This window comes from Triticum aestivum, chromosome 2A (genome assembly GCF_018294505.1).
Source record: "Triticum aestivum cultivar Chinese Spring chromosome 2A, IWGSC CS RefSeq v2.1, whole genome shotgun sequence".
NCBI lineage: Eukaryota > Viridiplantae > Streptophyta > Magnoliopsida > Poales > Poaceae > Triticum > Triticum aestivum.
In genome coordinates, this window is record NC_057797.1 from 645242561 (window position 1) to 645256056 (window position 13496).

General features: G+C 46.3%; 1 pseudogene; it reads right to left on the reverse strand.

Moving 5' to 3' along the window:
• Positions 1 to 10514, reverse strand: part of LOC123191805 (probable carboxylesterase 2) — a 64546-nt pseudogene extending 54032 nt beyond the window's left edge.
• Between the last annotated feature and the right edge of the window lie 2982 nt (positions 10515 to 13496).

Sequence of the window (13496 nt, forward strand, 5' to 3'; positions counted from 1 at the left end):
AATATAGATGTGATAATATATGAAAAAATGGAGAATATTTAAGATAAGATGAAGAGTGATCTTACATAACCAAGTAGCTATAAATGTAAGTGCAGCGATACAGGCAAAAGGTACAGCCAAGAGCAATGCACAGCTAAACTTGTTCAGTACCAACCTTATGGTAAGAGTAAATATAGATCTGATGTGTAGAAAATGGAGGGCAAAGGAAAATAAGCTGCAAAGTGATGGTACATGAACAACTACCTGTCATTATAAGTGCACTGATAAAGGACAGCATGTACTTACAAGAACAATGCAGAGCTAAAAACATTGGCTTGGATATATTCTACACTAATGTAACCATTCATACACATCAGATAATTTGGAGCGAACAATTGATAAGCGAGCTATCATGCATACTGCTGTCACATAATGAACCTGGTATGTATGCAAGTACAGTGATACAGGACAACAGGTACTAACAAGAGCAAAGCAGCGGGCAACATATTTGCGATATCCTGTCGTTCTTGTCAAACCGGAATTCTTCTTCGAGCAGATTTCCTGCAAAAAGATCCGTAAGGCACATGCAGAAAAGTACAACTTCAAATTGTCATGTGATTTCATAGACATTACCTCATCCTGGAAACGAGACTAGTGCATAACAAGGTTTTTCCATTCAATGTCTTCTAAATTTAGCACAGGAGACTTCATCGGGAATTCGTTTATAGATTTGCCATCAAAGTGTGATTTCCTCAGGTAACACCGATACTGCTGCAATGCTTCCTTGAAAAGCACAAGCAAGCTTTGCTCGTCATGACTATCCAGATTGACCCTCGCCTAGTTACAACAATGTAATGTAAATCATTGATGTGTTCAATCAGCAGAAAACAGGAAAATAATAACCATGAATAATAGCACTTACACGTAAGTTGGACAGGAAGATGTGAAAATAGTGTTTGTCTTCACAATAATCTTCCCATGATGGGAATAGATGCACATAGTCCCTAACAACATTGAAAGCATTGTCTTTTAAACTGTGAATAAATGGAATGGGGTTCCAATCTGCAGGAATTGGCCATCTCTGCAGTTGGGATAGGTCTCCGGCCGGTGGACTTGCTGTACTTTTTGCTGGAGTGGGATTTTCCTGTGGTACATATGGTGCTATGGAAAATGAAATTGGTATACCTTTTGCTGGACTGCAGGTCCTGTGTGGTGGGGCTAGTGGTGTGGCCAGTGAAGTATGGGTACAGTCTGCTGGAGTCGGTCCTACGTTTTGTGTCACTGGTTGTACAGCCAATATAAGTGGGGTGATGTCTGATTTCTTCGGCACCACCATGTTTTTCAAGGACTTTGCTGGTGCTCCTTCAGGTTCGGCAATCACACTCTTCCTTTTTTATGTCTGATGCACAAGAACAACATTTGAGTGAAAAAACATGGTATGATGACAGATGGAATATGTATTGATAATGGATGGGCATGGCATCTCGACATATATGATGAGTAAACTAAGCAGATGGCGGTGCAACAAAGTAGAAGAAATGCAAGACAACATAGGCAAGATACCCGCAATCAATAAAACATTGCCAAATTAGAACATGCACCTTGATGGGTGAACAGGACAGGCCATTTGCCTTTGACTCCTCGAGGTTAGAATAGTCATTAGGATCATATTCTGGACAAGAATCAACAGGTGGGGAGCGTATGAGTTTCATTGCATCCAGAATGGCACTCAATGCCTTGGTGCCAATTTTGTAAGTCATTGCGGTGTTTAGCTTCAAGAGTGGACTACTGCTAGTGCGGCACAAAGCAGCTACACAGATCATAGTGTAGATATAACGCGAAAACCTTGAGCATCAGAGTAAAATCAGCAAAGTGGAACTTGCTGGAATATATGTGCTAGTATTGCCAGTACGGCTAGAAAGGCTTCGGATACCAGCTCTCTTCAAGTGAAGGTGCGGTATTTCTAATATCAGTGTAACTCTCAAAGGCGACACAGCTCCCCGCATTTCCTTGCTATTCTTATAGGATTCAAGTGGGCAGGCCACTACAAATCCTATTCCTATGTTTACAAGATCCTACGAATCAAAGAGGCTCAAAGTGTCCATCACAACCGACCGTATAGACCTCTACACTGCAAATGTCCCTGCTCATCTTCAGTACAAGGAACATACTGTACTACTATCATACTCCCTCCGTTCCAAAATATAAGTCTTGGTAGAGATTTCCACTATGGATCACATACAGATGTATCCAGATACATTTTAGAGTGTAGATTCACTCATTTTGCTCCATATGTAGTCCATGGTGGAATCTATACAAAGACTTGTATTTAGGAACGAAGAGAGTACATATTAAAGAAGAATGGAAGAGGAACATGGTAAAGAAGAGCAAGCAGATTTTGGATAATAAAATTTTGGTTGCGCAGTGCCCACACATGATGAACCAGAGCGGATTAAGAATGCAACTCCCAGCTGTCTCTCAACCATTTCAGGCGGTTGGATGAAGATCCTACGTCTCCTAACCCTTCTTCTTCCTCGTCTCTGATTCTTCCCATACAGAACACCGCATGGGCCGCCGGCCGGACCACCGGCCCCCACCACCTGTGTTCCTCCGCCACCCCACCCCCACCCCCGCCCCAACCCCCACCCATGTCGAGTTTTCTTCGTTCGGCGAGGCCCCACAACCACCCGAGCCCCTTCGATCGCACCGGTGAACTCCGGCGAGCTCTGAAAAATCGACTGACCCAATTTTGAAATTTAGTCTACTGTGATTTAACTAGTGTGGAATATAAAAGGGGAAAACCATAAGCATTGGGAGTATAGTGTTGAGCGTGCCATGGCGGATCTGAAGGTGCAAACCGGACAAAGGCAACTTCGCAACCAAGACAAGAAATCAGAGTAAAGCAGTGGCGATCTATTTTCTTGCTGCGATAAATAAGTTGAGCAGATACGAAAGAGTACCGCCTATGGTGCGGCGCCGTGTACGCATCTGCTGAGAATTTGACGGTGCTGCGGTAGCGATGGCTGTCGGCGGCGTGGAAGCAGATCTAGGAGGGTAGACGGTGGCGGCGGGGCGCGGTGGATGAGACGGTCGTAGGAGCGGCGCCGACAAGGTGGACGACGGCGGGGATGAAGCGAGAGGACGGGATGCAAGGGTCCCGGTCTGAAGCCGTGGATGAAAGAGGTCGATCTCTTGTAATGGACGGCGGCGTCGGGGTATCAGCTCCGGCATGGTGGAGGAGGACGGTGGTGGATGGGGTGGCGGATGGCGGCGGACGGAGGAGGGTGGGGTGGTGAGGGTATTTTGGCGCGCACGGAGTACGAATGGGGAAAAGGGAGGTAGAGAGGAAGGGGGGAACCATGTATTCAGGGCGCGCTTGTCTCAAATGCGGGGAAATTTACAAACTTAGCCCTCGTTTCAAATTTCTACTACATCACAAGAACATTAGTCGGTTGGGGATAGGACGGTAATCTCGCATACACCGAATATTTGCCGACGAGAGTTTGTTTTTGGCGCCCACCGTGTATGAATATGAATCGGGGAGGGAGTCGATTTCGGCCGAGGACACGCTGTGTTTTGGCGCCCACCGTGTAAGAATCCGGGTGAGAGGTGGTTATGTCATGTTTGGGTGAAATTACAAACCTACCCCTATCGAAACCTATAGAAATCTAGCAGATAGGCTTTGCGTGGGAGGGATATGCAGTAGTGATTTCCATCTCGCGCGATTTTGGTTTCGCGCGGTTACTGCGACTTTCCACGCTTCGTTCAAATTTTGCAGAGTGCACATTTACCATGCCAACTCAATTCGAATCCAGTTTGTATTCTATATTTTTTTGGGCAGGATCCATTTTCAATTGGAATTATTCTATATACATCATTTTTCATATATACTTTCAAAAGCACAATAAAGAATTATGCTCCTTTATATGTATAATATGATCTACAAATACAACGATCTCGAAATCTTAAGGTTCAATTCGAAAAAATTTAACCAAATTATGTTCTACTAAAATGTATGGATCAGTAATATCTACATATTAAATAACATAGATGTGCGTGAATTCATATGAGTATGCATGTTTGATAGATCAATTTTGGTTCGAGTATGGATTACATGTATCATCATCTCGAATTCAAATATTTGAATCCCTTTTTTGTTCACTCCTTTCACGCCCATCTCTCTCGCATGCATGCTCCTTCAGGTAGCTATCACTCTCTTTTCTCCAGCTCACCAGCATGCTCACTTCATGTTTCTCCTATCCTCGCAAACATGGTCTCTCGACGTCTCCCTTGAGAAGTGTCACACTCTCCCTATCATTATACATTACACGGTTTTCATTATCTCTCACGTCTCTACTGTTCTTAGGTATCACTCGGTACCTAAGCTTTCTTTTTCACCGCCACACACACAGTCTCCACTCGTCTTTCACTTTGTCTTTCTCTCCATGGGATTCTCTCACACACCCTATATGTCTCTACATATGACTCATACCACTAAAATTACTCTCTCTGTGTGTGTGTCTCTCTCTCCTATAGACACAACATTTGTTGCGGTCTCCTTTTCGTCTCCATCCTAGACTGACATTATTTATTTGTTTACCGATCAGACAACCTCGACTACTGTCTCCTCTCTCTCTCTCAGACACACGCACACCACTCATGCTTCCACTCCCCTTCCCGACTACCGTCTCTCTCACACATACACACAGAAAACTCTCGCTTTCGCACCCCGAGTCGTATTTCTCTCACAAACATTTATCGACTAGCTAGCCTCTAGATAGGTTTATACACCCGCACACTCGTGCTTCCACCATCACATACATGTCTCTCTCCCGCTCCTTGTATCTATGTAGATTTTTCTTCCCTTCTTGAGACACGCCCTCTCGATCGTGCACACACACACTATCGCCTCATTTTAAGCTGATACCTATCGCACACACACTCCTTGTGTCTTTTTCACAGATGCACTCCGTCCTCCTCCACTCTCCCTCTCTCTCACACACATGGGCTTTTTGCAACAACTAGCAAGATGCCCATGCGTTGCACGGAACATCAAGATGCATTTGTATGAGTAGTTTATCTTGTGGGGGAAAAGGATGAACGAGGGAAGGCCTTATTTGCAAATGTGGAGGGGGGTGTGGGTATCCTTTTGCAAAATTGCCATAGTTTCCTTCCTATCCGTCAGATATAGATCAGACGGCCTATATTGCAGGATGGCAGGCACATGATCATCACCGACAATGATTTTTATAAGAGTAAGGATAAAAAATAGAGTTAGTGATGATGGTGGGCCTGCCATCCTGCAATGTAGGTCGTCTGATTTATATCTGACGGATAGGAAGGAAAATATGGCAATTTACCCGCACTCTTCACCACATTTGCAGATAAGGCCTTCCCTCGTTCATCCTTTTCTCCCACAAGATCTTGATGTTCCGTGCAACGCACGGGCATCTTGCTAGTAAGAGTAGAAATTAGACATATACCACTTCTCGAATCTTGAAACCAACAACATTCCTCCTTTATCTCATCAAAACCGCCAAAGGAATATAATTTGAGTGAAACATAACATATTTTTAGTGATATACGTATTTCAAAACTAGAATTTTTTTCTATCAAATCGGTGAATATGTATTAATCTACTTTGATCGGGTGGCAACGCATTGGCACATTGCTAGTAGTTATTATAATTTTTTGGACACCAGACAAATGGTGGAGTACATATACGAAGAGAAGAGGCGCACGCACGCAGTCGGCCTCTCGTTGTCTCACACACATGAGTGTTACGTAAAGGTGACATTAACAAATAAACCCTAAAACCCTAGGTGCACAATTGCTGCATTCGCGGGTACCGGGTATGTGGTGGAGCACCTTTGTAGGAATAGTCAGCTCGCGTGATAATTTGATCCGTAGGAGTTGATGGTTGGGACCACAGGTGAACGACTTGGAGCGTGGTGGCTCGCCAGTTGCCACAGATCGAGTAGCCATGTTTAAAATATCGTTTGTTTAGCAGGGTTAAGAGTTCCGATTTTCAGTGGCGCGTTATAAGTAGTAAGTAGTTTTCAGAATGATTGGTATGGAGCGAAAATGGAATTCATAGTACTACGTACCTCCTTGGCGTATGGTTGTATGGTTTTTTTTGCGACGGAGGTTGTATGGGTTTATGTTGCGAGATGTTGAAGCTGGTAGTTCTAGGGAAAATACTATGGTTTAGATTTAGATGCTGGTTTTCAGTAATGAAAATTGGAAGGGGAAACCCTTCTTTGATTAAAAAATCTACTACCTCCATTCTGGTTTACTAGTCCCCATCATACTTTGGGTTAAAGTTTGTCCACAAATTTTACTTGTAAAATGTGAATGGAAAACGAGATTTTGTTATACCCAAACAAAAAAGGACTGGAGGGAGTGATTGCTCTAAGACGGACGCGGCCTCTCATAGCGCAGGCATTGAACCGGCGCACCGGCCAAGAGGGCCGCACTCACTGTAGGCCCGGCTGAGCACGCCTCCTCACCGCGTGCAACCAGCTTAAGACTGCCCCGCCTGCCTTCATTGGATCCGCGCGTGTGCCGGCAACACGTCCTTCCGCGAGCCGACAGGCATTTTAGAACACAAAAAATGATTAAAATATAATTAATTTATGCATGGTCTTGACTTGTTGTGCTCGCACTGGTAGCAGGAACTAGTAGAGGATTTTCTTTATTTATAACTCTCCTCACATTTTTTGGCTTTGAAGTGAATCATGGTTGTGGACATTATGTATGAATGTGCAGATATCTGTGAACATGAGTTTGATGTGGAAGTTGAACTTGAAATGTCGGGCTTGCGCGTGAACTATACCATGTCCAATGCTTCGTCTGTTATTGCTTGGAAAGTAATTGTTGTTATTACATGACCCGAAAAAAACATTTTGTGCCACATCAGTAGATGCACGGGCATCACAACAGGCATGCTGACTGGATAAACATTTGAACCTAGCTATTATGAAGGAAATTTTGTATTGACAACAGTTTTAGATAGCAGGAGACGCCTAGCCTACTCTGCCTCTGCTAGCTTATTTCTGGCTTCTTCCATCTCTTCTTTGGCTTGGGTGAAGAGAGCATCTGATTGCTCTTTTCGCTTCTTCAGGAACTCAGCTACATTATCAAGGGCTGTTGCACGCTTTCTTTCAGCCTTTACTAATGCCACGAGGACACGAACAACTGACGACTCCACCTGGCTTGTGTGTAATCCAGCGTCATCTAGGAATTTGCACCTTGTGTCTAATCTAGCATCATTAGGGAACTGGTACCTTGTGTGTAATCCAGCCTCATTTTGGAAACATGATCTCGAGGTTGACCATACTTCACTCCTCGCAGGAACTGCATCCTGACATGAAGTTACTTCTTTTTTAGATCAATACTCAGAGCAACCTAGATCCATTTAGTAGAAGCCAGATAAACAGAACTCAGAGAAGTGAATTAAAAAGGAAAAAAAATAAAAACAGACTACAAGGTGAGAACACCCACTTCCTACATCAAGCTAAAAACGAAAGCATTAGGATGATTAATACTCTTCTTATTACACATCGAAGAACACCACGCTTAAGAGAAACATAAACTACAACATATACATTGTGACGCCCCCGATTCAATCGTACACTAATCATGCACGCAAATGTGTACGATCAAGATCAGGGACTCACGAGAAGATATCACAACACAACTCTACAAATAAAATAAGTCATACAAGCATCATAATACAAGCCAGGGGCCTCGAGGGCTCGAATACAAGTGCTCGATCATAGACGAGTCAGCGGAAGCAACAATATCTGAGTACAGACATAAGTTAAACAAGTTTGCCTTAAGAAGGCTAGCACAAACTGGGATACAGATCGAAAGAGGCGCAGGCCTCCTGCCTGGGATCCTCCTAACTACTCCTGGTCGTCGTCAACGGGCTGCACGTAGTAGTAGGCACCTCCGGGGTAGTAGGGGGTCGTCGTCGATGGTGGCGTCTGGCTCCAGGGCTCCAGCATCTGGTTGCGACAACCAGGTAGAAGGGAAAGGGGGAAAAGAGGGAGAAAAGCAACCGTGAGTACTCATCCAAAGTACTCGCAAGCAAGGAGCTACACTACATATGCATGGGTATATGTGTAAGGAGGCCATATCAGTGGACTGAACTGCAGAATGCCAGAATAAGAGGGGGATAGCTAATCCTGTCGAAGACTACGCTTCTGGCAGCCTCCGCCTTACAGCATGTAGAAGAGGGTAGATTGAAGTCCTCCAAGTAGCATCTCCAAGTAGCATCTCCAAATAGCATCTCCAAGTAGCATCTCCAAATAGCATCTCCATGTAGCATCTCCAGTAGCATCGCATAGCATAACCCTACCCGGCGATCCTCCCCTCGTCGCCCTGTGGAAAAGCGATCACTGGGTTGTCTGTGGAACTTGGAAGGGTGTGTTTTATTAAGTATCCGGTTCTAGTTGTCATAAGGTCAAGGTACAACTCCAAGTCGTCCTGTTACCGAAGATCACGGCTATTCGAATAGATTAACTTCCCTGCAGGGGTGCACCAACTTACCCAACACGCTCGATCCCATTTGGCCGGACACACTTTCCTGGGTCATGCCCGGCCTCGGAAGATCAACACGTCGCAGCCCCACCTAGGCTCAACGGAGAGGCCAGCACGCCGGTCTAAACCTAAGCGTGCAGGGGTCTGGGCCCATCGCCCTGAGCACACCTGCACGTTGCGTACGCGGTCGGTGAGCAGACCTAGCAACCTCCATTACAAAGGAAGTTGTGTTAACGCAGTCCAACCCGGCGCGCGCCGCTCAGTCGCTGACGTCACGAAGTGCTTCGGCTGATACCACGACGTCGGGATACCCATAACTACTCCCGCGTAGATGGTTAGTGCGTATAGGCTCGTAGCCAACTCAGATCAAATACCAAGATCTCGTTAAGCGTGTTAAATATCCGCGAACGCCGAACAGGGCTAGGCCCACCTGTCTCCTAGGTGGTCTCAACCTGCCCTGTCGCTCCGCCACCAAGTAACAGTCGGGGGCCGTCGGGAACCCAGGCCCACCTCTACCGGGATGGAGCCACCTGCCCCTTCAGCCCCCAACTCCGAACAGTATCACAGGTAATGTAACAGTGTAAATTATATAGTATATGCCCGTGATCACCTCCCGAAGTGATCACAGCCCAGTAGTATAGCATGGCAGACGGACAAGAGTGTAGGGCCACTGATGGAACACTAGCATCCTATACTAAGCATTTAGGATTGCGGGTAAGGTATCAATGACTGTAGCAGCAATGACAGGCTATGCATCAGAATAGGATTAACGGAAAGCAGTAACATGCTACACTACTCTAATGCAAGCAGTATAGAGAAGAGTAGGCGATATCTGGTGATCAAAGGGGGGGCTTGCCTGGTTGCTCTGGCAAGAGAGAGGGGTCGTCAACTCCGTAGTCGAACTGGGGCGTCAGCATCGTCACGGGGTCTACCGAAGAGAAGAGGGGGGAGAAACAGTAAATACATAGCAAGCAAGTGCATAACAGGATAACAGGCATAGCTAGACGTGTTCTAACGCGGTAGGAGGTGATACCGGTGAAGGGGGGAAGCATCCGGGAAGTATTCCCGGGGTTCCGTGTTTTCGGGCAGAGGAGCCGGAGGGGGGAAAGTTGCGAGTTCGATAGGTTAGGGGGGTGTGGCGGACGAACGGGTTGCGTATCCGGAATCGTCTCGTCGTTCTGAGAAACTTTCATGTTGAAAATATTTTAATCCGAGTTACGGATTAAAAGATATGATTTTCTAAAGATTTTATTAATTTTTGGAATTTATTTAATTATTTAATTAATTCGGAAAATGGATTTATGACGTCAGCATGACGTCATGCTGACATCAGCAGTCAACAGGGGTTGACTGGGTCAAACTGACGCGTGGGTCCAATGGGACCCACCTGTCATACTTTGTTAGGTTAATTAGGATTTAGTTAAACTAATTACTGTTTAATTAAGCTAACAGGTTAATTAGATTAATTAATTAAGGTTAATTAACTTAATTAATTTAGTTAATTAATTAATTAATTAAATTTATTTTTATTTTAATTATTGTTTTGTTTATTTTTATATACTTTTTTTAACGTTCTGGGGGCGGGCCCCCTTTGTCATAGGGCCCTGGGGGCTAACGGGCGTGCGGTTGCCGCGGGTGCGGGCGCTGGGCGTCGGCGCCCGACTGGGCGAGCGCCCAGATCGACAGGCAGGGGGGCCAGCCACGGGCGTGGCGAGGCTACCGGCGTGGCTGCCGGCGCCCACGACGCCGGCCAAGGGAACGGATGGCGGCGCCACGGGAGGGCGGTGACGAGCGTTCAGCGCGGCAAGGCCTCGCGCGAGAGGAGAGGAGTGGGGCGGTCGGAGCTGGCCGCGGACATGGCGGCGTCACCGGTGCAGGGGGGTGCAGGAGCGGGGCAAGGCGAACGGCGCAGCAGCGGGTCGCGCGAGGCAGGGCACAGCGGCCATGGGGGTGAGGCGGAGGCGGTGTGGGGCGTAGCCGGCCGCGGCCATCGTGCGGTGGATCGGCGCTGGCATGGGGGCGCACCTGGGCGCGGCATGCGGGAGAGGGAAGGATAGGGGGGAAGCTCATGCTCACGGTGGGCGTAGGGTCAGGGCAGCGGGGCTCGGGGTGGTCGACGGCGACGATCGGGCGACAAGGAGGCAGGCCGTTGAGGTGGTCCGGCGAGGAAGGCCGCGGCAGTGGCGTTCCGTGCGGCGGCGGCAGGGGCCCCTTCCGGTCCAGGAAAGGGGAGGAGGGTGAGGCCGATGGCGAGCGACGGGCGGGGCGGCGCCGGTGATGCGTCGGGGAGGCGGCGATGGGTTCGGGCCCGATCCCGATTGGATCGGGGGGGGGGAAGGGAGTGGGGCGAGAGGAGAGGTGGGGATCGCGGGGGTGTGGTGGAGCGTGGGGCGCCGATGGGATCGGGGGTTGCCCCGATCTAGATCGGGGAAGGACGAGGGAGGAGTGGGACGTGGGGGGAGGGAGTGGGTGGCGGCTAGGGTTGGCCTGGGGGAGTGGGGGGGTTAAGCCGGCGGGGTGGGCCGGCTGGGCCAGGTGGGCTGGCTGGCCAACTGGGCCAGTGGGCCGGGGAGGGGGTTCCCTCTTCTTTTGTTTTGTTAGTTTCTTTCTTTTATTTATTTTCTTCTTTTTTATTTATTTTCTTTTATGTTTTCTTTTAGTTTCCATTTATTTTTGTTTTAGTAAAATACTATAATGGCGCCTAATTTGCTGTTAACAAATATGCCAATGCCACATTAGCTTGCTACCCAAGCTAAATTAGTTTCATAATTAATTAATATTTAAAAGTATATAAATAATAGTTTTCACTACTTTTTCAATTATCTTATAGTATTTAAATATCTTATAAAGGTATGGTTTCTCCATCATAATTACCTATGTAATATTTGGTTCACCCCGAACATTTTAGTTTTAAGATTTGAAAACTTTTATTGTTTGCTTAATTTTTAAAGTTTGAACTAGGTTTCGAACTGGCGCGAGTCTATAAACAGTAATTCGAGGTGACGTGGCATCATTAGCGGAGGTTCACTGTAGCTTAACTATCCGGGCGTCACAATTCTCCTCCACTACAAGAAATCTCGTCCCGAGATTTAAGAGGGGAGTAAGGGCGGAAGGTTTGGTGACGAATATAGCGGGTCTTCTCATCCTGGCTTGCTCTTCCCGAAGAGGTCAATCCAATATATTGATGCCTTCATACTTCTGCTTCAGGTCAAAATGATGAAGTCGTCATCCTCTCTTCGGGATCTTCATCGTACTTACGAAAAGGATATGAGGGAAGACTCGGGAAGGGCGGGCCTTACCAGGTTGACTATCTGGTACATAATTCAGGGAATGGGGTAGGAAGTAACTCTCGAATTGAACTTAGGAAAATATCGAGAGTAAAGTAAGAAGGTACCATGAGAAGTTCCAAACGGATAGGCCATTGTTCGATGTCTGAAACAACATGCGAAAGGGGTCCAGAGCAATGAGATTGAGTATTGCGTCTGCTACCAAAATAGATCACTTGGGATGGTGGCCCGTGAATTACATACGAGGCCACACGCGAAGAACAACCTTGGGGAGAGGGGGTGCAGGAGAGTCAGGTTTCGATCCTGGGACCTGTGGGTTATGGGCCCACCATGTGGTTGAAAGTAGGAAGGGGGCCGAGAATTTGCACGGTCATGATAGTAAGGCGTGTCAAAGGGTAGCCTGTCAGATATGTCGGCAACAACATCGATACCAAGGGCGAGGGACGAAGAGAACCATTTTCCTGCTCGTTGAACGAGGCGGGCCAATAGGCAAGGTTCTCGTCCATCAGTGGTTACCGGAATATCATCAACAATCGTAACAGGGTCTTACTAACCAATTATACATCGAGGTGTTTACATAAGCAGTGAATCTTTACTGCTTAGATTATATAGATCACAAGAATGTCAAACACAACAAAGTAAAGTAAAAGGTGATCATCAGATTAAATAGAACAATGGAATGGAAAATGTGTTTATACACCTATTTCAGGGGTATATCCTTCCCAAGGACAAGAAGAGCATGATATCCATGACAGGATATAATGTAGAAAACCCTTTAGGTAAGGGGGGAGGAATCTCATGATATTACCCATACAACGGTGTTTGGATAATTGATAAGAGAATTTAGCATTGTGCTTCAAATGTTCTTGGTGATGAACGGAGTACCACAGACATGCTTCAGGTAGCAATGATATGGTGTTTCAATCAAGGGCCCGACTTCGGATACACCCATGATCCATCAGGAGTAACTTATAAAATAAGTCCTACCACTTCCTCCAGGAGGAATGGTTATCCTTGCAAAAGAAATCATAATGATAGGTCCTCCAGCCAGGGGGGTGCTAGGCATGACATCATGTTACCGGGCCATCAAAGGACAAACAACATAATTCCTGGAAAGTTGTCCCAACCATCATATCTGACCGAGATTCAGATCCAATTGGTGTCATGATGCCTCAGACTCAGGATGTCCGAGAAGAAAAGGCGCAACACAAATCATTGAAATGGCATTGCAAGATTCTCGGGAAATGAACTATGGGAGCGGGTTCCTGAAACAATAGTTCATCATTAAACCAAGGAGAGGTGAGGAGGTGGCTGATTGACTCAGCGACAATTCATTGAGATTTTCAAAAGATGGATTTCCACAATAATGTGAACAAGAAGATGACATTTGTCAGATCAAATGGTATAAAATGTATGCTCGAGGAAAACATACACAATTAAACATTGGTTGAAAGGTGCACCCGAAATATGGGTTGGGTTGCACGACCAATGTCAGAATGGTGATTCAATAGTCAATAGCCTAAGAATGAACTTTCGACCATTAACTTCAAAAAAAATAGGGTTGCTAGAAGGAAAGAATCCAAACAACACCGTTCACTTGTTGGAATTAACATGGGGACCAAGATAGAATGGCGATGGTGAGAAGTATTTCTATGTCAAGAATTCTCAAGAGGTGGAACAAATCTC